Raw genomic sequence first — 27,195 nt, 5'->3', positions numbered from 1 at the left:
CATCAAAAATAACAACAATGTGTGGCGAAGCTTAATCATTTATTGTACATGGATGATTTGAAATTAATGGCTTCCACTCGAAACCAACTCGACGAGATGCTAAAAACTGTAGAAACTTTTTCTAATGATATTAGTATGCACTTCGGACTAGATAAGTGCCGTATTTTAAATATAGTCAGAGGAAAAGTACAGCCCGGAGGATTCGATATGCAAAATGGCCAGAACATCGAGGACATGGGTGAAAACGATATGTATAAATATCTTGGAGTAAAGCAAACGCGGAAAATTGACCATAAACAAATGAAAACAGAGATAACTACTGAGTTTGTACGAAGGGTAAAACAGCTGCTTCGCTCACACCTTAGCAGTAGAAATTTGTTTAAAGCACTAAACACCTACGCATGTTCCGCGCTTAGCTACTCATTTGGTATTGTTAAGTGGACAAAAACAGATATAGAAGCTCTTCAGCGAAAAGTACGAACACACCTCACAAAGGCACAAAAACACCATCCTAAAAGTGCAGTAGAAAGAACAACATTACCACGGAATCTAGGAGGAAGAGGACTTATGGATATAGGTGAGCAATTAGATAAACAAATTGCTAATTTATTTTCAAATGCAGGCTGAGACATCTACTCTACATCGCGCTATCTGCGCAGTAGATGACACAACACCGATCAAACTGAGGGAACCAGAAATGCGCATAAACTACCTTACTGAGGACGAAAAAGTGCGCGCCTGAATGGGTAAACCTCTGCACGGGCGACATCCCAATGAGGTCAGCCAAGATAATGTCGACAATATAGCGTCGAACTACTGGTTGACATCAGGAAAGATGTTCCCTGAAACGGAGGGTTCATTACTGGCCATTCAGGATCAGGTTATACCAACCAGAAATTACCTGAAATATATCATCAAAGACCCTCAGGCTCCAAACGACAGATGCCGATATGGATGTCAAGCCCAAGAATCCATCCAACATCTTACAGGGGGCTGCCAGGCATTTGCTGCAACTGAATACAAGGAACGGCATGAGCAGTGGGAAAAATCCTTCATCAAGAGATAGCTATCAAGCTGGGATTTCTCCAAACAGACCATCTCCCGTATTATCAATACGTCCCTGAGAGTATGCTTGAGGATGGCAACTACAAGCTATACTGGGACCGAACTGTGCTCACAGACCAAACAGTGGCACATAATAGACCAGATCTCATACTAGTTAATAAACTAACAAGACAAACAACACTAATTGATGTGACGATACCTAACAACAACAATCTACGTAGTAAATTTACTGAAAAGATCGCCAAGTACAGAGATCTAGAAATTCAAATACGAAGGCAATGGAGAATGCAAAGTACCCAGACGATACCGATTATTATGTCTACTACTGGAGTCATTCCGAAGACCCTCCTCGAAAGCATAAAAAAGCTGGGTCTGAATGAACATCTTTATAAGACCATGCAGAAAGCTGTACTACTCGCGACGGTCAGATGCGTACGATAATTTCTGGGAGATACACCTGCATTCCAAGTCACCTAGGGCTCGATAACACGGAAAGAGTCCCACCAGAGCTCAATCCTTTTGATACCGTAGGTATCTAGGATGAGTCAATTTTCCTCTTAGAGGGAGTGTGAGCCGTATGGCTAAATCTGATAATATATTCGGGAAGTCTAGCCCCCCACTATTATGAATTTCTAGATCCGCGCCTGCGTCTACCATCACTTTTATGTTATTGCGGAATATTTGAATTTTTCAACATAATATGATTTATAGTTTTTATTTAATTCTAATTATGATTTTTTCGTTTTGGGCCCTGGTTAATCCGGCGAATGGTTAATCCGGCACTGAAAGTAAGTCATAAGGGACCACGTTTAATCAGTCTTATCCGTTCGTATCTTTTATCTCCGTTGCCAATTGCCAATCATGTACAGTATGATGGAAATCTATGGAATAATTTATTTCAGAATCAGACGACTTTAAAAAGAATATCTTAAAACATGCCAATTTTTTTAAATATACAAGCCGAAGTCACGGGATACCTCATTTAAAAGGTCTAATACTAGAGAAGGCAAGTACGCTAAATTTGTAGTTACTCGAGCGTTATAGGGACCTATTGGGTTGTGAACATTAGGTCCTAAATCAAAAAAAGTTAAGATAAGTTATCTGACGTGCATTTCGCGAAATATTTGCCCGTTTTTCGTGAAACTTCTTGACTCGGCCATTTCCTTACGCCCCGCTCAAATCGTTAGATTTTTTAAGCATACACTGTTCTGCATGCACTTAACTTACCTTATCTTAATCTGACGATTTCGAGTATTTCTAAGGATTTTTTTTCGGACCCCCCTTAGGCAACTCCTCTGTATTAAGAGTCCATATTATTACATAGTATTGGTAAATTTACAGGGTATACAAGGTTTCTCCCCATGTGATTTTTTGACGCGCTCTATTGCCTTTGTAGCGATGCAGTTATTTGAATATTTATTTCTACAGGGTTGACCAGAACTGTTGGTTTATTAAGACAATACTATAGCATGCGGTCTACCGTCGAGTTTATAAACTCATAAATAAGAAGAATTATTATTTTAATTTTAAAAATAATCCTTTGTTATATCTCTATCTACTATTTTAGTTGGGAATAAGCCATTTTTGCGGCTTAATCCCAATTTGTTCAATTTGGAGTTGGCAGAAAAAAGTTCCACCTCTTTAAAAATGCGAAAAACGCGTTTTTCTTAAAAAGGACATTTTTTAAACGAAATAGCTCGAAAATTTGTGAAGCACGGAAAAAACTTTAAATGCCTAGATATGGCTGCGTCACTTAAAAGCTGTTTTATAGCTGTTTGAATATGGCCATTTTTGTTAAAAAGTGGGCTTAGGTACTTTAATTTTTGCCAAAAAGACTTCTTGATATTTGATAAGTTAAAAAATTCACTTGAAAAGTAAGCGTCGAGAGCTAAAAAATTACGTTTTCGAGATTATTTTTGGTGAAAGGGCACCCGAGAAAAAAAATTCTTCAACAAGCGTTAAAAAGGATTTTTGGGTCTTTTAAGGCTCACAGAAGGGGACCCTGAACTATATGGTTTTCGTTATCACTTGTAACTTTTTGATACTTTTAGCAAAGAATATAGACATGAGTAGAAGGGTACTGCCCTGTAACTTTTTAGCATAGAATATTGTTTTCCTACTGAGTAGAAGCCACGTGACAAAGACTACAGAGCTTAAGCGATCTCCTCACTCTCCTCACCACCGCGGCCGCAACATCCCTCCTCAACAAGCCTATTTTGAAGTGACAAGACAAATAAACGTGACCATCTGTTCCATTTAAAATCTTCTTCTAGGAGATTATATATTCTTTGCTTTTAGTTAAAATCTAAAAACCTTATATTATACTCTCTTCTACTGGTCACATTTCAGTGAGATTCTACATTACATTACAGAAAACAATTCAGTAACAATAAATTAAAATAAAGGTAACTAAACAGCGTGTTACGACATTATAAATACATACTTATAAATAGTTAGTCCACAGGCGGAATGCCTATAGAATGTAAATTAAATAAGTAACAAAACTTTTGTAGTCCATATATAAAACACAATTAAATTAAGGTAATCCAAGAAAGGCAGAAATCGATATAAAAAAGCTTTATTTAGTCAAATAACCTTATTACTGTGTGACCAATGTCAAAAGGAACTGCTTGTAAAATTGTGTATTAGAAGAATTCTTTGATGTATATTGTAAATATCTTTAACACTTGTATTTTAATTAGTTCCTCATAGTACGTAAGTATCTATCGTTAATTTTAATTTAAAGAACAATGAGTAAGAGCAGAAGTTTAACACAAATACAATGACGTAGAACTACGACCAGTTTTACTCATACTACAACAAAAATTTTATGACATATATCACAAAAAGACTATTATCGCAATTTAATACATAAGAGAAATAAAGATAAACTGAAAGTACTGAAAATAAGTTTCTGAATGCATGAAAGGTACACTTCTCCAAGAAATTAACGCACCATTACCTTAAAAATGGGTCATTTTTGATGTCTCGAATTTCCTAAACCTGTTGTCCGATGTAAGTGATTTTTTTAATAATATGTTATAGCCTTATTCTTTAACAATATCGCTGTAACAATATTGTTGCTAGATAGGTAAATTGTCATTGTATACCGTATGTACCAACTAGCAATAATAAAAAAATATGAAAAACAAATTTTTAAGAAACGCTTTTCTTTAGATACGAGTGACTAAAATTAAAAATATTATAAAAAAAAATCAACTAAAAAGCAAAAAATAAAAAAATATCAAATATCAAAAAAAATTAAAAAATCTAACACATTAAAGAAAAGCGTGGGGCGGGACTTCATCGAATAAACGGTTTGAGGATAGCGCCCCACGCTTTTCTTTAACGAATGTGTTAGATTTTTTTCATTTTTTTAACAAACGTTTTGTTCGAATAATCCTTCGAGTTTGATATTTTTTTATTTTTTGCTTTTTAAGTGATTTTTTTATAATGTTTTTAATTTTAGTCACTCCTAACTAAAGAAAAGCGTTTCTTAAAAATTTGTTTTTCATATTTTTTACTTTTTAGTCTTACACTTTTCAAACATTAAAATATTTCGTCATGTTAAAAGAAGGATGTAAGTATGTGATAGACACATTTTTTGAATTTATTTCAACTTTTGATACATACATTGTACATTTTCTGTAATTTCTTCATACATTTCTTAAATCAAAATCATTATTTACACCTATTACAGTTTTCGCAGTTTTTCCATCTCTTCTAATGCTTTACTATTGCATGGTGTAGACCCTGTTAATTTCTCACAATGCAGTTCTTAGATGCGCAAGCCGTCTAAAGGTACGTATCCATACAAGAGTAAACCTCGCTCGGTGTAGCAGCTCCACATAGTGGATACGTCGGTGATCGCTGCTCGGCGCTCACCCTCTGCGATTCAACCAGTTTGCGGTTTATATGTAGGGGAGCACATGCTGTATCCATTTGAGCAGCTACACCGAGCGGGGTTCACCCTTGTATGGATACGTAACTTAATGATCGAACTCGGCTCAATGCAAAGTAAGCCTGTCCTTACGCAAACATTTTCGGGCCCAAGTTCACGACAGCGTAGTCAACAGTCGAACCTTCCGTTTTATGGACAGTCAAAGCCCATGACAATACTAAGGACAGCATTCGTCTCTCTGCAGTGCCATAACTTTTTTTCGCTGAAAACTGGATAGAAATCGGACAGAAACTGGATAAATTTGAAACTTTATTATTTATTTATGAAGCATAACGTAAACAATTACCGTAAAAAGTGAAATTATGTATAGTTCATATCATTAGCTACAATCCGTAAAAGTTTCAAGTTTCTACATTGTAAAAAACAAGAGAATTTAAGCATTTTCCATTAAAATCGTTTTTTTTTATTTAAACAATTAATAAACATAAATTTTTTTTATTGACTATTCGTGTATTGTTCCCGCGAATGCATATGTCTGCAAATTTTCATTTATTTGCATTGAAGAAAAGGCAGTCAAATTAACGTCTAAATATTTGACGCAAACTATTGAACTAAAGAAAAGCGTTTAAAAATGTGGATTTTCTCAAAGTTCGAATCTCACTGTCGAATATTATTGTAGTACCTATTTGTAAAATAGTGTAATTAAAGCCCAACTAAAGCCCTTGTTTTCTTAATATTGTGTTTTTTAATTCATTCCATTGTCTTCGATAATAAAAAACAGTTAGGTACTTTAACAACTAGCCAAGTTTTTTATCAATACAGGGTGTTTTTAAACAAGTATGGAAAACTTTAAGGGGTAATTCTGCATGAAAAAATAATGGCAGTTTGCTTTATAAACGTATATCCGCAAATGCTTCGTTTCCGAGATAGGGGTGTTGAAATTTTTCTTACAAACTGACGATTTCTTTATTGCTCTAAAACTGGTTGAGATATGCAAATGAAATTTGGTGGGTTTTAAGAGGTAGTTATTGGCCATCTTTTGACATACAATTAAGAATTTTATGAACTGGAATAATGATGCGACTGTGGTTTCGTGTTGCAACGAAATTGAAAATGGTTATTCATTTTTGATTTACATGTTTACTCCGATTGGAGTACGAAGGGAACCATTCTCGTTGGAACTTTACCGCGCTGAGCAGATTGGACGTGAATTATAAATTGTAAAATTCCCTCATCTTCCTTAGTCTCAGCATCCGTTATGGCTTGCAAATTGTAGAAGCCTCGGAGGTGTTACCAGAGAAGGTTCCCATTGTTTACAGTCTGGTAGGATGTGGAACAACATTTTTTGGTGTTGTTTTATGTGCTATTAGATTGAAAACTTGTTTTTTTTTTAAGAATTTTATATTCGCCATTGGAGCGCATACGCGTCATATTACCCCCTCTTTTGATTTTTTCGAAAGATTTTCTGGCTTGTTTTATTCTCGATCTTATTTCCAGGTCACGACTTCGGCTGCTATCGATCCAACATCCCAGGTACTTAAATTTATTGACTTGTTCTGAATTGTGCTCGTTTATTTTATCTACAAGGATGAGGTATATTTGTTTTCTTTCTGATTGACATCTAAGCAAATTATTAATTCAGTTAATAATTAGTATTATTTTTTCACTAACTATGTATTCAGTGAATAGGTACAATAATTTATATACTATACAATAAAAACTAATAATCGAGAGAAGAGAAAAAGTGATAAAGTGATTTTAATAATATATTGTCACTATGAAACGCTTAGATAAATTTTGAACATTTTTAACAACAAAATACTTGGATCGCAGAATATACCCTGGTGTTTTCTGTGCTTGGATCTTCCATAAATAATAAACAATAAATAACTTTTAATTATTTATCAAATACACAGATTAATATTATTTAATAAACAAGTCAAAATATTCTTGAAGTCGTCTCAACTATTTAGTAGCCATATTTTTTGAAAAAATTAAACGCAGAATGAAAGATTACTTGATTACCGAGGCTAGAAAGTCCCTTAGAGCAAACAAAAAATAAACAAAAAGTTTCTTTTGAATGAGACATTAGAAATTAAAAATCGCACTCAATTTTCTCTTTTTTTATCCTTGTAATTTAAACATTATAGAAGTTTCTGTGTAAAACAGAAAAGGTAGGGATAGCCGTAAAATATTTGCGAATTATATACTGATGGTCTTAAGAGCGTAGGCCCAAATATTTTACGGCTACCCCTACTTTTTCTTTCTTTACACAGCACATTACGTGTAGTAAAATTCTCACTGGTATGGAGATGTAAACATTAGTTAACAATGACATTGTCATCATTAACATAGTGATGACTATTTCGTTCAGTTTTTGAAAATTAATAATCGAGAAAAGAGAAAAAGTGATAATGTGATTTTAATAATATATTGTTACTATGGAACGCTTAGATAAATTTTGAACATTTTTAACAACAAAATAATTGAATCACACAATATAACCTGGTGAATTCTGTACTTGGATCTTCCATAAATAAATAATAAGCAATAAATAACTTATATTATATAACAATAAATATTTTTGAAAAATTTAAACGCAGAATGCAAGATTAAATCATTACCGAGGGTAGAAAGTTCCTTAGAATAAACAAAAATTTTCACACTCATCTTTCTCTTCTTTTTCACCCCTGTAACTTATTAAAATAAACATTATAGAAGTTTTCAGGGACTTTCTACCCTCGGCAATGATGTAATTAATCTTCCATTCTGCGTTTAAATTTTTCCAAAATACTTCTCAGTTTTCTCAGGATTTGAAAGAAATCAATGCATTTAAAAAGCATTGGAACGAAATTTTGCGTCTACGCTCTTAATGTTTATTTTCTTATCGAATTGCTCACACACCGAGTTGCTCACAGACCCAAGTCCTCCATCCTTGGAATCCTCACATATTTTACTCTAGTTGATTTCATCTTTCAGTATCTACTCTTAAAGGCATAAGAGATAAGATCGTGGTTCAACCTCGTCGGAAATCCGACGATCTATTAATAAGTTTAAAGGAAATACTAATTTGTAATCTACGCCTATGGAGTGGATTTGCGTTTTATGGCAATAAAATTCATTATTACGGTGCATCTGACAAGGTGGTCTTAATAAAGAAATTTTCCTAAAAAAGGAAACGTTTACGACGTGATCTTTAATGTCGTTTCATTTAAATTTGGATTGATGAGGACATGATTTAATTTTAAAAACAAATTAGATGATTGTTAACAGTCCATATATGGAAAATGAGTGAAACACCTTTAAATTATTTAATTTTAAAATTCCTATCATATCTAGACGTTTAACAATAAAACGAACGATTAAAAAAAGGGAATGTCATGAACAATACAACATGAAAAATGTAAATAAGTTTTTATGAGTATTTGTTCGTAAAAGTACTTACATTGATTAACTTGAATTTATGGCACATTACCTTCAGTTGAAAATGGTTTTTTTATTTAAATAAAATAGCCCAATCCACATGGAGGGGGATAAACTCAGCTACAAAATTCTATCCTCAGGCATATCCTAAAGACAGTTTTACATTATGCTATTTTCATGCTAGACAAGAGCCATGCAAGACAGATCATGCAACTGCGCATGCCCACGCGCTATTTCCATGCAATTTCTGTCCAAGACGAAAAATTAAAACATGTTCTATTTTTCATGCTATTTTGATGCAAGTTGTCAAATTTCATGTTGCCAATATAACAAAATTTACAGTTTAGAATAAAACTTAACCTTATTGTGTAAATTTAAATGTTATTTATTGGAAGTAATAATAATTTGTGATTTATACTTAAATATATTTAATGTTGGAGTGAAATTTCCAAGTGAAATATCTAAAATAGATAAAGGCATTTTTTGTTTTTATTTGATTCAGAGTTGGACCACCATCTCCATATGCATCAACATCTATGCATCCTCAGTGAAGCTATGCAGTCACAACTCTGAACTCAATGCAAGCAAGCAAGCATTATGATTCAACCCGACCCGTGAGACTTGTTCACCCTTTATGAAATTACGTTCGGGTGTAACAATTCATTGGAGCGAGTTGTTTTAACTCGTGCCACTGGCAGGAGTCACTCCACCTCGCTCCAATGCTCCAGGCCTTCCCTTTCCCCCCCATAGCACGCTGATGCGCGATGGGGGCACAACTATCAGCCAAATGCTCTTCACATTAAAATCCTGGGTAAAAAGATTCTAATGTGGTGTCCTAATCGGTTTGAAAACTAGGCCAGCGTGAAGCGCTTTAAGCCTTTAACTACTAGTGATTTGTCCGCGGTACTGTTTTTGCTTGCTTGGGTCCCAGACTTAAGGTCTGGTCCCATTTGTTTTATTTTTAATAAAATATGTCTTAATTTGTTAGTCTCACCTGTGATTTATCTCTTGTGTTTTGTGTAGAGCTACGAACCATCTGCTTTGTCGTTTTTTGTACCTTTATTCAGCTATCTGTTGTTTTGGTCTTTTGTGTTTCCATCGGTGGAAAGCGTCGTACCTTAGCATCTCTCGCAGTATTGGACTTGGATGGTTCTCTAGTTCAGGGAATATTGTCCTCGCTCTTTCTTTTATGGTGTCGATTACTCTGATTTGTTGGAGTTCTCTAAATAGGAACCTTTCTGCTACGTATCTAGGTACGTCGACTGCTTCCCTTAGGCTTCTGTTGTGCGCCGCTTGGATTTTCTTTTTGGTTGTCGTGCATACTTGCCCCCATGCGAGAGATGCGTAAGTTATTATCGGTATAATTAGGCTGTTTATGAGTCGTATCTTCGTTTTTGTTTTTAGTTTACTTTTTCTACCTATGAGTCCTCTTACCGATGCTCTTGCAGCGTTCTGAACTCAATATCAACAACCCTGTCTATTTAAGGGAAACCATCGCGATACAATGATTCCGCGTTTTGAGACGCAACACAGCGACATCTCTCGTAATACGAGGAAGACGAAAAGCCTTAATACAAAGTTTGCTACTTTTATACAATTAGAATAATTGAAATAAAAATAATAAACAATATTTTAAATTCAAGACTTTTCGTTAAGAAACTGCTTTCTGGCTGCATCTTGTATCTCCGGCTTTTACAATATATAAGCACAAGAGACGACGAATATAAAAGAAAGCAAATAAAGGACACGTTGGCCACGTATTTACCCTCTTTTCGTCTAGGAAAAGGACCGAAAGACAGTTTCAGGTACTCAAATCTGAGTGAGGATGAAAAATATCTAAAGTTAATGTTTTGGTATATTTCTTTTGTTGGAAAAAATGAAAGTGGTATCAAAAATTGCAAAGAAATGTAGCTCTGATGTAAAAAGGTCAGGCTAGGCAAGAGGTATGCCATGCAAGACGGACTTGCATAGCATGAGACTTGCATAGGCTTGATGTAAAGCTGTTTTTACTCTGTGTGAGTTATAAGGTTTTTACATGGATCATAAACCGGAGAAGAACAAATCACTCACAGGACGATCTACTATTGACCAGCTATTCAACGCAAAACAAATATTAGCTAAAACCTGGAAGGGAAGCACGACATAGATATGTAGCAAACCGGTGTAGATTTTCGACAAGCCTATGATAACATAAATAGAAATAAAATATATTTAATTGCTCCCTATTCATATGCAGAGTGGCTTAAGCATTGATTGCTTGAGCAACTCCGCATCTGAAAATATTTAAATGAAGGATAACGTTAATGTACTAAAAGCGTTTTAGTAAAATTGTGGATTGTGGGTTAGGCCACTGTTGCTCTGAGCGCCTCAATTGCCAGTTTTGCTCCCTGAACTAGTCTTAATTTATATCGATATCGTTTTTTATTCTCCTTTAGCTTTCCTTTGTCTATTTCTTTCATACAATCCATATACTGGTGTAATGTAATAAGTAGGTAACCTTCTTTGAAATGAAAAACATATTTTCCAGAAAATCCTTTTATTTCAATTAACTCTTCGTTCAAGCTACACTTTTTAGTTACTAGTCATCTTTTCAGATTTGGGAACACATAGTAATCGAAAAGGGCGAAATCAGGAGAATAAGCTGGACGACGACGAAAAATTCGAAGACCAACTCATGAATTTTTGACTTTGCCACGATGCTCTTGTAAGCCGTTGCATTGTCTTGGACAAACAACATTTTTTCTTCTGCATATGGGGCCGTTTCTTACTGAGTTCCTGTTTTAATTTGTTCAATAATCCACAATCATATTTCAGGATAGTCAATTGAAATTATGCCTTTGCAACCTCAAAATACAGTGGCCATAACCTTTCCGACCCATTGATTCACTCTTAATTGCGCTTCGTAAGGTTCAAACACTACTAAGAAGTGATCACTCGATCAGTTTCTGGTGAATGATCAACAGAAACAGGATCTATCGGCAGGATAAAATTTTCATACTCAGAACTTCGTTTGAAATAATATGACAAGTGCACTATTTACTAATTCTTATGTCCTCTGCAAATTCAAACACCTTCACGATCAGAGAAAACCATTTCATGAACATTCTTCACATTTTCCGGTGTAACTGTATTGGAAGGCCGATATAATGTGGCCACTACGAAATTCATGGAATCAAAACTTGAAAGTGTAGTCTGGAGGAACGTTAGGCCGATATAGATCCAGATTTTTTTTCTTTCCTTCACCATTTTATTTCTCAAACAATAACTTGACGGTGGAGATTACTTATTAGCCCACCAGATCCCTCTCTCGGGAAAAATTGGCAAGACACACAAGAAGACTCTCATTCACACTTACAAGACCTTTATTCGACCCGTCATGGAGTACAAATCATGTATCTACTCTCTTTGTGCTAGATCAAAACAAGAGAGGTTGTTGGGGGCAGAACGTAGAATCTTGCGTAGATGCAACTATGAGCACTGGCGATACCCCTCAAACGAAATCCATAACATCTCAAACATCCCCAAAATCACCGAGAGAATAAACTCTCTGAATAGGAACTTCACAATCAAAGTAATCAACGGCCCCCCCTCCGACACACAAGAATCTCTCAAATGCTCCTGTTCGTCTTCCGGCCACGTACTCTGCCGAACGCCCAAACACAAAAAGATTCATTTACCGTCTGCTCTAATGCAAACATGCATTGACGAACTCCCGGCAGAGTACGAAAACATCCTTGAGGCTACTCCGTTAGCCTTCCGTACCCACCTATAACATATCGTCTTCCCTACCCCGAACAGGGAGAAGTTGGTTTTTTGCGGTTTTCCAACTTCATGCACAATTATACCTGTTCGTCCCAAGAAAATAGCCGCAACTATTTTCTCCACTCGAACGCTCACTGTCCACGCTACGCTCAAAAGCCACCTCCTGACCGCCCACGAGGGACGCAGGTTCGCCTGTCGTTGTACAATGGTTTCTAGGGAGACTGGTCGAGAGCAAAGCACGGACAGTACACGTAAATGTCTATGGAACCAACAACAATCCATCAAAACTTTCTTCTCTGTTGACTTTTAGCCTTCTGGACACCACCGTCCGGCATAACCAAGGAAAAACACCAGGACACGACACTTGCCCCAGTGTGTTTTTCGGACTGTTTGCTTTTACTGCCACACAATACATTCACGACAAACCCTGAAGAGGACAAAATCCTAAACGGGGACGCACATTGAACGCATTTCTTCTTAGCAATTATCTAGACAAGCAAATCAAACAATGTTGGACTGGCCCACCAGATACTATGTTTTATATTTTTTGTAATGAATACTTATTTTTACATTTTTACCATTCTGTGGTCGCTAACAAGAGATATTGAGTTTATTACTGTGACGTATTTGATAATTTTCTTATTGTTTGTTAGTATTTAGTTAATTATTTGAAATGTTTTGGGCTGGTGACATCCAAGTACATTTCCGTTGTGGATTTTTTTTAACATGGAGTTCATTGCATATATCGATATACCAATTATCATTATCATATTTAAATATCAGTTAAAATTAGTTAACAACTGTATGCCGAAGATAATAAAATCTAAAAGTTTAGACAATAATATTAGTCGAGGAAATGAAGCTGAAAAAATGGCAAAACCTCGCAATTTTTTCGTCCAGCATCGATTTGTACAAAAATTTGGGTTTAGGCTCATTACACCCTCTAGTTCATTTTCTATATTGAGCCGTTGTACGCTTTTAGTTTTGTAAGGGTGAAAACTACCCCTAATTGTAAAAAATTATAAAATAACATTTTAAACTTTAATATCGTCAACATTTTGTTCTTATTAGTTACATAATGAATGTTTTATGCTTTAAGATATACTATCATAATATTTCAACCCTTAAAACCATCCTTGTTGGAGCTATAAAAAATTTACTTATCCTAAAAAAATAATTTCGGCTTGCATCGATTTACCTAAAAATTTGGGATTAGGATCATCTCACCCTGTACTTCATATTCTATATCATGCTTAAGGGCGTTGATTATTTTTAGGGGTGTAAACTACCCCTTATTTTCAAAAATTATATAAAAACATGGTAAACTTTCATATGGGTAAAATTTGGTTTTGACTGGTTAAATAATGATTGTTTTATACTTTAGGATATAATATCATAATATTTCAACCCTTAAAAACCACCCTTACCTAATAACATTAAAGTTTTTATAAGTAGATATTTTAATAGGTCTATACAGAGAAAAAAGTAGAATTAAAGAATTAAAAAAACATTTATTTACACAAAAATACGAATTTACAAATATGTACAAATACAAATACAAATAGTTTTTTAGTCATCTTCCAGTATACGAACCGGTTCTGTGGTATTATACATACATTGAAAATTATCCATAAGAGGACTATCCGAATTTTTCGAAAAAAAAATTCGTTTTATAAACATAGCTCCTTCATTTTTGGAGGTGAAAAGTTTTTTCAAAAATGAGTTTGTAGGATTTTTGAAGAGTTATAAGACTGTGTACACTAAATTTCGTAAGATTCCCCAGTTTTTAATTAGGGTGGGTTTAAAGGGCTCGAATAAGGGGGTGTTTGCTCGTAAATAGAGGTTTTAAACAGCTATATCTCGCTAACTGTTCACCGTAATGAAAAATCTATGCACAAGGGACTTTTATTTATTAAAGAAGCTACAATTTAGTAGTCTACCATTTTTTTCGTATCTCCAGTATTTTCGGAGATATTTTGAAGTAAAAGGTGAAAAACGGGAAATTCCAAAAAATTAATTTTTCTTTAAACTCAAATTTTTCTAAAATTAGGCCTTTTAAATAGGTCAAACTTCTTGGGTGTATTGATAATACAAATATAAAAGGAATTACAGAAAGGTGACGACCAATTTTTAATCAGGAGGGTAGTTAGAGGGTTGTTTGCACTGATTTTTTCATAAAGAAAAGCAGGTACCGATTTTTTTTGATCATAAGTCGCTTAATTTTCAGACTAGAAACTTTTTAAATTTTTTTTTGAAAGGCCTAACTGTTTACTTGAAAAAAGATTATATAAGTTTTCCTCAAAAAATGCAAAGTTTTTCCGTTAGTTTACTTTGAATATTTCAAATTATGCATTTGACGAAAAAAGCTAACTTTAGCATGCCGTATCTCGGTTTGTATTGGTCTTCGCGATATTACGGAAAAATAATTTGGGTTGTGTTACTAAAAGATACAATTTTGATATCTACAGTTTTTCTGATTAAATGCATATTTTTCGAGGTATTTTCAAAAAACCCTCTAAAAAAGTCGATTTTTTCATCGAAAAACTGTTACTTTCAAGCGCGAATAACTCGAAAAATATTAGTTTTACGAAGAAAATGTAAAAAACATTTTTTTCTTATAATTACTTTTTACATCGATTTTACATAGTTAAAATGTAATAAAAAATTCCCGCCCGCGAGATGGGGTGGCAACCACCCCCAAGGTTTTAGCGTACAGCGGCATGATATAGAAAATGATCCTTGGACTATTCCCTACCTTCTGTGAAAATTTCAAGTAAATCCATGCTGGACGAAAAAATTGCGAGCCAAAATGCTTCATTTCCTCGACTATATGATATTTTGATGATTTAATTTTGCATATACATTACTTGTTACATAATTGTTTTAATGTTAGAAAAACACAGCAATTTTGCAAAAGGTTATGTGCTGCAACAATCTTTAAACTTTTATATGTATATCATTTGTGCCATCAAAAACTTGAAATAATGAATTATTAAATATGACATATCGTGGTATTACTCATTTTTAGTTTACTTCAAAAAACTATGCTAGATATAGGTAATTTGCATATGTCCGAACCTCGTTTCTAATTTGATATTGAAATATCCCACATAAACTGAAATTAGAAATTTATTGTTTCTTAATTTTAAGAATTCGTACATATTTTAATACTATTATGTTGCAGTAATGTTGTGACTGGCTGATTGACACCTAGTACCTATATGCCATTAAGAAAATGTTGCAGTTTTATTTCTAGTATTTCTGTAAACCACGAAGTTTTAAAAAATTACATTTTTTGAGAGGTTGTATCATTTGAATTAAATGTTTGAGATTTTTTTTAATAAAATATCGTTTAGTGCGATATTTGTAAAGTAAGATGTGCAAATTTGAGAGTTTTATAGTTAAAATTGTATTTTTAAACAAAACTCATGTCAAGTCCCACTTTCCTCCCACACTGTACTTATGCACATATTTTTTTCTTTGTATTATAACTATAAGATAGCTTTAATGTTCTTCTTCCATTTCCATTTTGTAAAATTTAATTTGATCAATTAGTTAAAAAATTATTTTAAATTAACTCATCCGTGCGCTCTGTCAAATGATGTCATACAGTGCGCCAATGTTTGCGAAAGAGATGATTTGAGCGTTATAAATAAAAAATTATAAAAGCTACAGATTTAATTTTAGAAAAATCTTTATACAAGGTGTTTTGTGTAAAATTTTCTGAATTTTTAATGGTCAAGTAAGTTTTTGTTCTAAAATTTATATGTTCGTAGGTATTTAAAAAAAAGAACTAATATTGCAGTTCATTTTTTTAATAAAAAATTAAGCACCCACTTTTGGAGTAAAATTTTTGATGTGTTGTTTATTATACATTTAAGGGGATGGGTACGTATTTTCGGCTGCAATGCTATTAAAATGGGGATTCATTTTTTTTGAATCCTGAGAAAACTAATAAGTATTTTTGAAAAATTTAAACGCAGAATGAAAGATATTGCGTTCTTACCGAGGGCCGAAAGTCCCTGAAAACTTCTATAATGTTTATTTTAATAAGTTACAGGGGTGAAAAACTAAGAGAAAATGTAGTGTGATTTTTAATTTCAACTATCTCATTCAAAATAAACAATTTATTTATTCTAAGGGACTTTCGGCTCTCGACAATAATTTAGTTTTTCATTCTGCGTTTAAATAAAAAATTTTTATTAGTTTTTTCAGGATTCGAAAAAAATTGACACCATGTCCGGGGTGATATTTTTCAAATCGAACATTCGCTATCTTTGTCATACAACGCACTAAGTCAAATAGAATATGATGACAAGACAGTGACAGTTTTAAATATTTGACATGGTATCGGGAATATCTTGAGTTGTTGATTAAATAATATTGATAGTGTATTTGATAAATAATTGATTTAAGACGTGAACTTAATAAAAAGTTATTTATTTTTTATTATTTATGGACGATCCAAGCAGAGAATACACCAGGATATATTCAGTGATCCAAGTATTTTGTTGTTAAAGATGTTCAAAATTGTAAGCGTTCCATAGTAACAATATATTATTACAAAATCACTTTAACACTTTTCCTCTTTTCTCGATTGAGTATTAGTTTTTGTTGTACATATAAATTATTACAATCACTGAATACATAGTGAAAATATTATCACATTTATTAACTGAATTAATAATTTGCAATTATACAAATAACAGTTATCCAAGAACATTCAAAAGCCATCTCTTTAAAGTGAATGATGACATTGTCAAGTCAAATAGAATTACATTCTAGTAATGTTTACATATCCATACCAGTGTGAATTTTACTACAAGTAATTTGCCATGTAAAGACAGAAAAAGTAGGGATAGCCGTAAAATATTTGCGAATTATGTACCGATGGCCTTAATGAAATTATAAAAAGTTCTATCTTTGATTTTTCGTAAGTAAAAACTTTATGGACTCCCCTATATGTAAACATTTCTTCCTTAAATATCTTAACATCATTAGAGTCGGGAAGCAATAACTTGTGATACATCATTCAAAAGTAATTCGTTGCGAGGTGTAACAATTTTATTATTTTTAAGCTTAATACAAAAGTTAATCAGAACCATCAAAATGGGGCATATTAAAAATATTGGTAAAGCAGTAGCAGACTATACTAGCAAGTCTATGAAGAAACATCAAAAGCCATGGTTCAACGATAAGTGTAAATTAGCAATAGTCCACGCAACAAGTTACGAATGGAAAGTTTAAGACTAAAAACAAAAAAAACGAAAAGACGTTACATAGAGCAAAGAAGAAAAACCAGTGCAACATTACGAAACAAAACAGGAAATTTTATGAAGGTAAATGGAAAGATATTGAAGACAACTATAAAAATAATTTAATTAGAAATTTATATCAAGCATTAAAATTCACAAAAGAAATGAAGAAGAAATAGGTTACGATAATAAAGAATTCACAATAGATACACATCATCCTTAAATGAAGTTGAAATCTTTATTAAGAATCTAAAAAACAACAAATGTTCTGGAAATGATTCTATAATATTGGAGGAGCGCAGCTTACGGACAAAATACACAAACTACTAATAGGGGAGTGCATATAGATTTTCACTTCGGAAAAAATCAAACAAGATAGAACTTTTTGTAATTTCATTAAGAAATGTTTAATAAACAACATGTCAAAAAGTTCTACTCGAGAAGTGGGTGCTTCATTTTTTATTAAACAAATGAACTACGAAATTAGAGTTTTTTTTTTAAATACAGTGGAACCTCGATAACTCGGATTAATCGGGACCGTGGCCGATCCGGGTTATCGAAAATCCGGGTTAGCCGGAGATCATGGTAAAAATTAATAAAATACGGTATACTTATAGATAAAGTCCCTTATAAGCAAAATAATATGAAATATATATGCACAGTTACCTATGGTTGTATAGAGTTTAGTATAGACAATATAGAGTATTATTAATTTCTAGGTAAAAAACTCAGTTCAGTCAGTTTGGTTGTGTCAATAATTTCGTCTGGTCTGCTTATGTAATTTAAGAACAGTGACTCTTTCATTGTTTAAAAGACCATTGTTTAAAAAACAATTTTTTAAAAGACAGTTGAAAATAAATAAAGGAATAAGAGGTGCCTGTTGTTTGCGATAATGAATGTCGCTCTGCCGCCGCCGTGTGTATGAGTCATTTTTACTATCATATAGTTCAAATTACACAGATACCCATTATCTCTCAAATATTATATTATGATTGAAGGGAAGTTTTATCAATGAAATTCGATATTTTTAAGACATTCCAGAAGCGGCTGCAGATAAAATGTTTTAACATAATACATACATTTTTATTGTTGAAATGTTTGTCCGATGAAAATTGGTCCGGGTTAGCCGGAGTTCCGGGTTATCGGGGGCCGACTTATCGAGGTTCCAGTGTAACTCCGAAAATATAAATTTTAGAAAAAAAACTGACTTGACCATTGAAAAATTCAGAAAATTTAAAAAAAACCTTACATAAAGAATTTTCTAAAATTAAATCTGTATCTTCTATAATTTTTTATTTATAACGCTAAAGTCACCCTTCTCACTAGAGATGCATCAAGTCAAACTAGTTTGATTTTACTCAACAAACTTGACTTGACTTGAAAATCAAACTTTTTGTATAAAAAAGTTTGACTTGACTTGATTTCGATATCTTTATGTTTGACTTGAATTCAAACATCTTCAAACAGTTTGAAAAGTTTGAATATTACGCAACGTGTTTATTTTCAATTTTAAATGAGACCGCCTACGCCTTTATTTGTCCAGTGGCGGATCAACGGGGGGAGGGGGTTGGGTAGGGGAAATTCCCAACAAGGTAAAAAAAAATTTCAAAAATTTTTTTTTGACAAATTTCAATAAACATAAAAATGTATTGGCTGATACGATATTTAAACCGCAGACAGACAAAAATAAAACCCAATAAACGCGCCAGTTAGGATAATTATTAAGAGAGCTTAATACATATTTATACATTAATTTTTTAATATACCATATATTGTTTAATATAATAAGATATAAAACCATATATACCTGGATCCCGCGTACCAAAAAAAGTTAGACAAACTTTGATGTATGGGAACACTGGAACAGAAGAAGTTTTAATTGTGGAAAAGGTTAAAAATTTGGAACGTCAGACTACGTAAACGTGCCATGTATTTTCGGAATACCATCGGAAGTTCCAGAACTTCCAATTAATTTGTTACCATTTCATTACACTCTCATGCAAAAATCAGACTGGTGTTTATCACCAACTGGGCATTTTAATGAGTGGAACACGAAGAACATGTCAACTGACAGGAATCATGTTGGTTAGTAATAGCAGTCTGATTTTTGCATGAGAGTTTAATGAAAGGGTAACAAATCAATTGGATGTTCTGACCGACAAAATACATGGGACGTTTTCGTAATCTGACGTTCCAAATTTTTAAACTGTTCCACAATTAAAACTTCCCCTGTTCCAGTGTTCCCGTACATCAAAGTTTGTCCGACTAGACACCGTTAAGCTATTAACAAATTTTCAGCTTGCTATTAATCAACTTTTTTTGGTACGCGGGATCCAGGTCTAATAACCCTATGGTTAGTTTTGAATTTTAAAGAAATACCAACGAATATACAGCAATACTAACTTTTGTATTGTGGTACATATTTTCGAGTGAACTAGCAGCTTGGTACCACATGTTTTTTCGAACTGACCCTAAGATAAATAAATGCCTTTTTTAATAAAAGAAAGTCATAAAAATTCCGAATCATTTTATTTTGAGCTGTCCATTGAAAAACCAAATATTCTTATTTTATTGTAACCCTTAAGGACATAGGCGTAACATGTCACTTATCAAAATGTTCAATGTTTATTAAATGTATTAATTTTTTTCAAATCCTGAGAAAACTAATAAGAATTAAAAAAAAAATTAAACGCAGCATGAAAGATTACCTTATTTCTGAGGGACGAACATCCCTGAAAACTTCTATAATGTTTATTTTAGTAAATTAGGGGGGTGAATATAAAAAGGAAAATTTAGTATTATTATTAATTGCAAATATTTCATTCAAAAGAAACTTTTTATTTATTCTAAGAGACTTTCGGCCCTCGGTAATAACGCAATCTTTCATTCTGCGTTTAAATTTTTCAAAAATACTTATTAGTTTTCTCAGGATTCGAAAAAAATAAATATCTACATTTAAAAGTTTTAAATTAAAACACACTGAAAATTTTGACTTTTATGTGGCACTCATTGTATTATTAATTTTCTTATCTTAATTGGCAACTAACATCTATCTCGACAAAAAAGTATATCTACTAAATAAATTATTTTTCAAACTCTTTCAAACTCGTTTGACAAACAGTTTGAATTTTCAAACCTGTACAATTGACCAGTTTGACTTGACTTGAAATATTTTTCAGAAGGATTGACTTGAGTTTGACTTGAAATTAAGTCAAACTAAAGTCAAGTTCAAACATTCAAGTCAAACTTGTGCAACTCTACTTCTCACAAACATTGAGAACTTCTCACTGTAAACTAACGTACGGCGAAGTGCACGAGTTATTTTAATGTAATTCTTTAACTAATTGATCATAAAATTTTACAAATTGAACATGAAAGAAGAATAATTAAGCTATCTTATGGCTATAATAGATAGAAATAAAATGTATGGGCATAAGTACGGTGTGGGCGGAAAATGAGCCTTACATGACTTTTGTTTAAAAATGTGTAACTAATACAATTTTTCTTATAAAAGTCTCAATTTTGCACAACTTACCTTTTAAGCATCTTACTAAATGATGTTTCATTCAAAAGAAATCTCAAACATTTAATTCAAATGATATGACGTCTCAAAAATTGTAATTTTTGAAATCTTCGTAGTTTTATAGAATTACCACCAATTTAAGACGGTATTACTCAAGTTTAAACAGATCTATTACAGTTTTATAAGTGCTTTTTTAAAGCTTAGGATGTAATCTTTAAAATGCACTAAATTATTTTACTTTAAAAATGAAATAAACTATTTCTTTTTAAGAAAATTAAGAAAGATAACAAAAATGTAATAAAAAAACCGAAAATTACCAGCTAAAATAATGTTTATACAAAGTGATCAAAACTTTTTTCTGTAAAACTTACCTAAAATACATTTAATAATAAGCTTCAACAATAATAAATGTTCAGCAAAAAATTTTTTTTAGCTCTTATACAGTATGTCTGCGTAACTTGGAACCTATTGATAACTTTTTTATTATCAGTTTTACGAAAAAAAGTTATTCTTTATAAAATACTCTGCATCGTATATTATCTAAGATACAATCATCAAATTAATATCAAATTTAATTAATGTTATACGAGGTATGTAAAAAAATATGACTTCCCTCAAGAGTAAAGCACCTTTACAGTTCACAATATCGAAAATTGTTATAAAGAAATGTTGTTTGGAATTAAAAAAATTGTCTTAGTGTTCAATTATATCCTTCTAATTAAAATATTGTGAATAATAAAGGCACTTAACTCTTAAGAAAAAATCATATTTTTTACATACCTCGTATAAAATTAAAAAAGTTTGACACCTGATGATTGTATCTTAGATTTTGGACCAGGGAGCGCATTTTATGAAGAATAACTTTTTTTCGTAAAAGTTATAATAAAATAGTTATCATAATTGTAATTAAATGATGATAAGTATCCATAATTTGAGAATTAATTGAAAAAATTAATTTTTTTTTTTTTTTTCGATTAGAATGATGTAATTGTATATTTAGACATAGTTTTTAATTTCAAACAACTTTTCATAATAGCATTTTTGGATATTCTGGAATATAAAGGTACTTTACTCTTTAACGAAATTCATATTTTTGACATAACTCGTATAAAATTGATAAAATTTGATATCTGATAGTTGAGTTTTAGATTTTTGACTATCCATAGCATTTTATTAAGAATATGTATAATATGTTTTTGTATAATAATTTTCAAATTGCAATGCCATATTCGGATTCAGCATAATCAAAAACAAAATAGAAACATATTTGATCAAAGTAAAATAATGAATTTATCGATATTTTTAAAATTATTTATACAAAACAATTTTTATTGTTTAAACAATTAATAAACAATTAGCGGCCAAATCTGCGAGTAGGACTTTTTACTTTAACATGTATATAAACTAACAAAAAAGTTTTAAAAAAATATAAGCTTGTTTGAATTTTTCCGAAACAATGCATGTTTTCGTTCTAATTGCACTCCCCTATAAAAAAACATAATATGGGAAAAGGAAGAACTACCAATGGAATAGAAGCAGACAGTAAGTACTATGTCCTCTTTATAAAAAATTAGATAAAGCGGAATATCAGAATTATGAGAGTGGCACTATTAAAAGTGTAATATAAAAGATATTAGCAACAGTCATCAGAACGGTGCAGCCGAAAAGAAGTATGTTAACTTAAGAAAGGATTACTGCACGAGCAATGTCCAGTCTGTGGTAATAATGTTAGAAGACGTTAGAGATGAGATAAAGTTGTTAGAAGAGGAATCAGGGCAACACTCGGATGCAAAAAATCGATCCACTTAAAAATTTGGTCATTTTTGATGTCTAGAATTTCCTAAACCTGTTGTCTGATTTAAGTGATTTTTTTAATATGTTATAGCCTATTATTTAGCAATATCGCTGTAATATTATTGTTGCTAGACAGGTAAATTGTCATTGTATACTGGATGTACCAATCAAACTGTGATTTTTTCTCAAAGTTCGCGTGACATTGTGGAATATTTTAGCATTTATAAAATACTGAAATTATAATTAATACTTATGTGCGCCAATGGTAAACATAAAATTCTTAATTGTATGTCAAAAAATGCACAATAACTACTTCTTAAAACCCACCAAATTTCATTTGCATATCTCAACCGGTTTTAGAGCAATAAATAAATCGTCAGTTGGAAAGAAAACATTTCAACACCCCATATCTCGAATTGCATAAAAAATTAAGAAAAAAATGGGAAACTATTTGGCTTAAGTTTGTACAAACTTCGAGGAATCCATACACTAACATACACCCACAACTTCCGCAAAATATCCCACATATATTTGATTATCACGTTACTCGATTTTATTCCACATCCCTAAGTCGCTTAAGATTAAACCATGGCAATTTTCCTGCACATTTAGCTAAAATAGGAATGCGTATCAACTCTCTCTGTTCATGTGATAACTACTCTACTGCAGATTTAAATCATATAATCTTTAATTGTAAACTTAATAAAAACCATACGAAAGCACTAATTGCTAGACTTCAGGAGCGGAATGTAAGTTTACCGCTGAATATTTCACATCTACTAAGCTTCAATACCAAAACTATTAATGATATTATCATACAATTTCTTAAAGATTCTAAAATAAAAATTTAATATGACATCTTCAATCTTCAACTTTCAAATATCTGTGGCAAAAAGTTTATCTAATGCCATCCCCTCTTTGTGAACACACACACATATCTCGGAAATGAAGCATTTGCGGACATACGTTTATAAATCAAGCTGCCATTATTTTTTCATGCAGAATTACTTTAGAAGTTATTATTGGAAGAATTATTTTAAAAGACTAAGTTTTTATTTTTATTTTTATTTTTATTTTTATTTTTATTTTTATTTTTATTTTTATTTTTATTTTTATTTTTATTTTTATTTTTATTTTTATTTTTATTTTTATTTTTGTTTTTATTTTTATTTTGATTTTTATTTTTATTTTTATTTTTATTTTTATTTTTATTTTTATTTTTATTTTTATTTTTATTTTTATTTTTATTTTTATTTTTATTTTTATTTTTATTTTTATTTTTATTTTTATTTTTATTTTTATTTTTATTTTTATTTTTATTTTTATTTTTATTTTTATTTTTATTTTTATTTTTATTTTTATTTTTATTTTTATTTTTATTTTTATTTTTATTTTTATTTTTATTTTTATTTTTATTTTTATTTTTATTTTTATTTTTATTTTTATTTTTATTTTTATTTTTATTTTTATTTTTATTTTTATTTTTATTTTTATTTTTATTTTTATTTTTATTTTTATTTTTATTTTTATTTTTATTTTTATTTTTATTTTTATTTTTATTTTTATTTTTATTTTTATTTTTATTTTTATTTTTATTTTTATTTTTATTTTTATTTTTATTTTTTTATTTTTATTTTTATTTTTATTTTTTTTATTTTTATTTTTATTTTTATTTTTATTTTTATTTTTATTTTTATTTTTATTTTTATTTTTATTTTTATTTTTATTTTTATTTTTATTTCTATTTTTTATTTTTATTTTTATTTTTATTTTTATTTTTATTTTTATAATTATTTTAAAGTTTGCCATACTTATTTAAAAACACCCTGTATTGATGAAAAACAAGGCTAGCTGTTAAAGTACCTAACTTTTTTATTATTCAACATAAGCGAATGAGTCAAAAAACAGAATGTTAAGAAAACATGAGGCTATAGTTGGGTTTTAATTTCAGTATTTTATAAATGCTGGAATATTCCACAGGGTGACGCGAACTTTGAGAAAAATCACAGTTTGATTGGTACACCCGGTATACAATGACAATTTACCTGTCTAGCAACAATATTATTACAGAGATATTGTTAAAGAATAAGGCTATAACATGTTGAAAAAATCACTTAAATCGGACAACAGGTTTAGGAAATTCAAGACATTAAAAATGAGCAATTTTTAGGGTGGTTAATTTCGCGTTAAGTTCATCATCAAGTATATCCTTAATATTTTTTAACTATACAAAAAGCTTTCTACCTCTTTAGGCTATTCTATACTCTCTATTTTCCACTACTAGTCGACGACTAATTCTTAAGATTCAAATACATTTAGACAATTAGTGGGTGTTATGTACGGTGTAAATAAGTTACAATGATATATAAATACCGCTGATTAAAAATAGGAAACATCTTGGCTTCAAAACCTGAGGAAGTGGTCCAATACATCTACAACCAGACTATTCCGAATAGCAGCAAAGCAAAGTTAGGATAACCTTACTGATCGCCAACATCCGAAAAGGATAAGCAACCGAAGAAGAAGAATGTAAGAATTTCATCCCTAAATATATAGCTAGATCTCTATACCAGATCTAGGTATATTGTCTTTTGGACTTTATCAAACCATGATGTTGTTTTTTGTTTTCCTCGGTTTTTTCGCTCATTTGGTTGTCAATCTAATATTATTTATTATAATTTAATGATTCCCTTTTTAACGTTGATGTTGTGATTTGATTTGTAATTTAGATATCTGTTGGTGTGTGTTGGTTTTCTATACACTTGAGTCTCATATCCAGTATCCTTCTTTGAGTCTAAAACAGGATAATATCATGAGGTTTTTCCTGGTTTTTCCTCGTGATTTACTATGGAATCACTAACACGAGAATTTTACTGTCACCATTGCATGTGGTTGTCTTTTTAAAGACACATCACGTGCTATGATTTTTTGTGACGGATATTCTTGAGTTTAAGTTGATTTCATGTAATGGAATTAACTACCTTTCAATAAAGTCGTCCCAGGAACGCAACTCATAAATACATATTGGCAATATCATTTTAAAGTCCTCTACTTTAAAATGTATAATATATATCTGAATTGCCGATATGAATGAGTCAGATTAAATTAAATTATTAGAAGAAGTTTTTACTAAGCAACGACATTTTTGTTTAATTTAGTAACATTTTGTATTTTGATAACGACGTCCGAGGTGGAAGTCGAAACGTCAATAAAATCTTTTTTTTTAAGATAAAAAAGATCAAGGCAGGTTTTGTTTATATTTGATTCAGAGTTGGACCACCATCTCCATATAGCTATTTCAGCATCCTTATGCATCATCAGTGAGGCTTATGCTTTTTTTAGTTAAATTGTAGCTTATTTCCCCGTTAGAATAATAAATTACATAAATGCCACAAAGAAATAGCTTCAGAACAATCTAATATTAACTAGGGTGGGTGATTGCCTGTTATTCATTCTTCTATGATGGTAGTTGGTCTGTCCATGATTTGTTTAATTCTTTCATTTTGTTACGTGCATTATCTGCGCCAAAAATTCATTTTCAGAACAAGGAGTTTTAGTTCCGTTCTCTTATCCATACCCTACTATAAATACTATATAAATAATTAGTAATTTGTCAGGTTTTACATCTATAAAGTACAACGCTTTTAAAAATACTGTTATACAGGGTGTACCGAAAAGATTTGTCATAAATTATACCGCACGTTCTGGGGTCAAAAATAGTTCGATTGAACCTAACTTACCTTAGTACAAATGTGCTCATAAAAAAAGTTACAGCCCTTTGAGATTACAAAATGAAAATCGATTTTTTTTTTCAATATATCGAAAACTATTAGATTTTTTATTGATTATGGTATTCTTATTGTAATATATGTATTATAATTATATTATATTAATTCTTATGATATTCTCGACTTAAGCCTAAGATCTGTTGGTGCAACCGGGCATTAATCCCAATGTATGTAGGAGCATGATGTGCAACTCCCAGGCGGGAAAAAGGCTGGTGTATGTTATCTTTTAGACGTGTATTATATGGATGTAGATCCACGTTCCTAAGGAATGTTTGCTCATGTTTTTTTATATACATTATTAGTTGTAAAATATATAGGCTTGGGAGAGTCAAGATGTTAGCTTTTATAAATAGTGGCTTACATGATGTAGTTGGTGATACTTTAAACATAGTTCGTAGTATTTTTTTTTTGAGATATAAAAGCTCCATTCATATATGGAGATGAGCCCCAAAATATTAAGCAGTACTGAATGACTGACTGCACCAAGCCATAGTACATTAGTTTTAATATATGGAAGGATACAGTATCCCTTATGTTTCTAATTACATAACAACGACTATTTAGTGTTGAGGTTACTTTATCTATTTGATCTTCCCAACTTAGCTTTGGATCTAGCATCAGTCCTAAAAATTTTATTACTTCAGCATTTTGAATGGACTTGTGATCAATATATAGATAAGGATC

This window comes from Diabrotica virgifera, chromosome 6 (assembly GCF_917563875.1).
Source record: "Diabrotica virgifera virgifera chromosome 6, PGI_DIABVI_V3a".
NCBI classification, from domain to species: Eukaryota; Metazoa; Arthropoda; class Insecta; order Coleoptera; family Chrysomelidae; genus Diabrotica; species Diabrotica virgifera.
The sequence above is the reverse complement of the archived record's forward strand: the minus strand, read 5'-3'. Positions refer to the sequence as shown.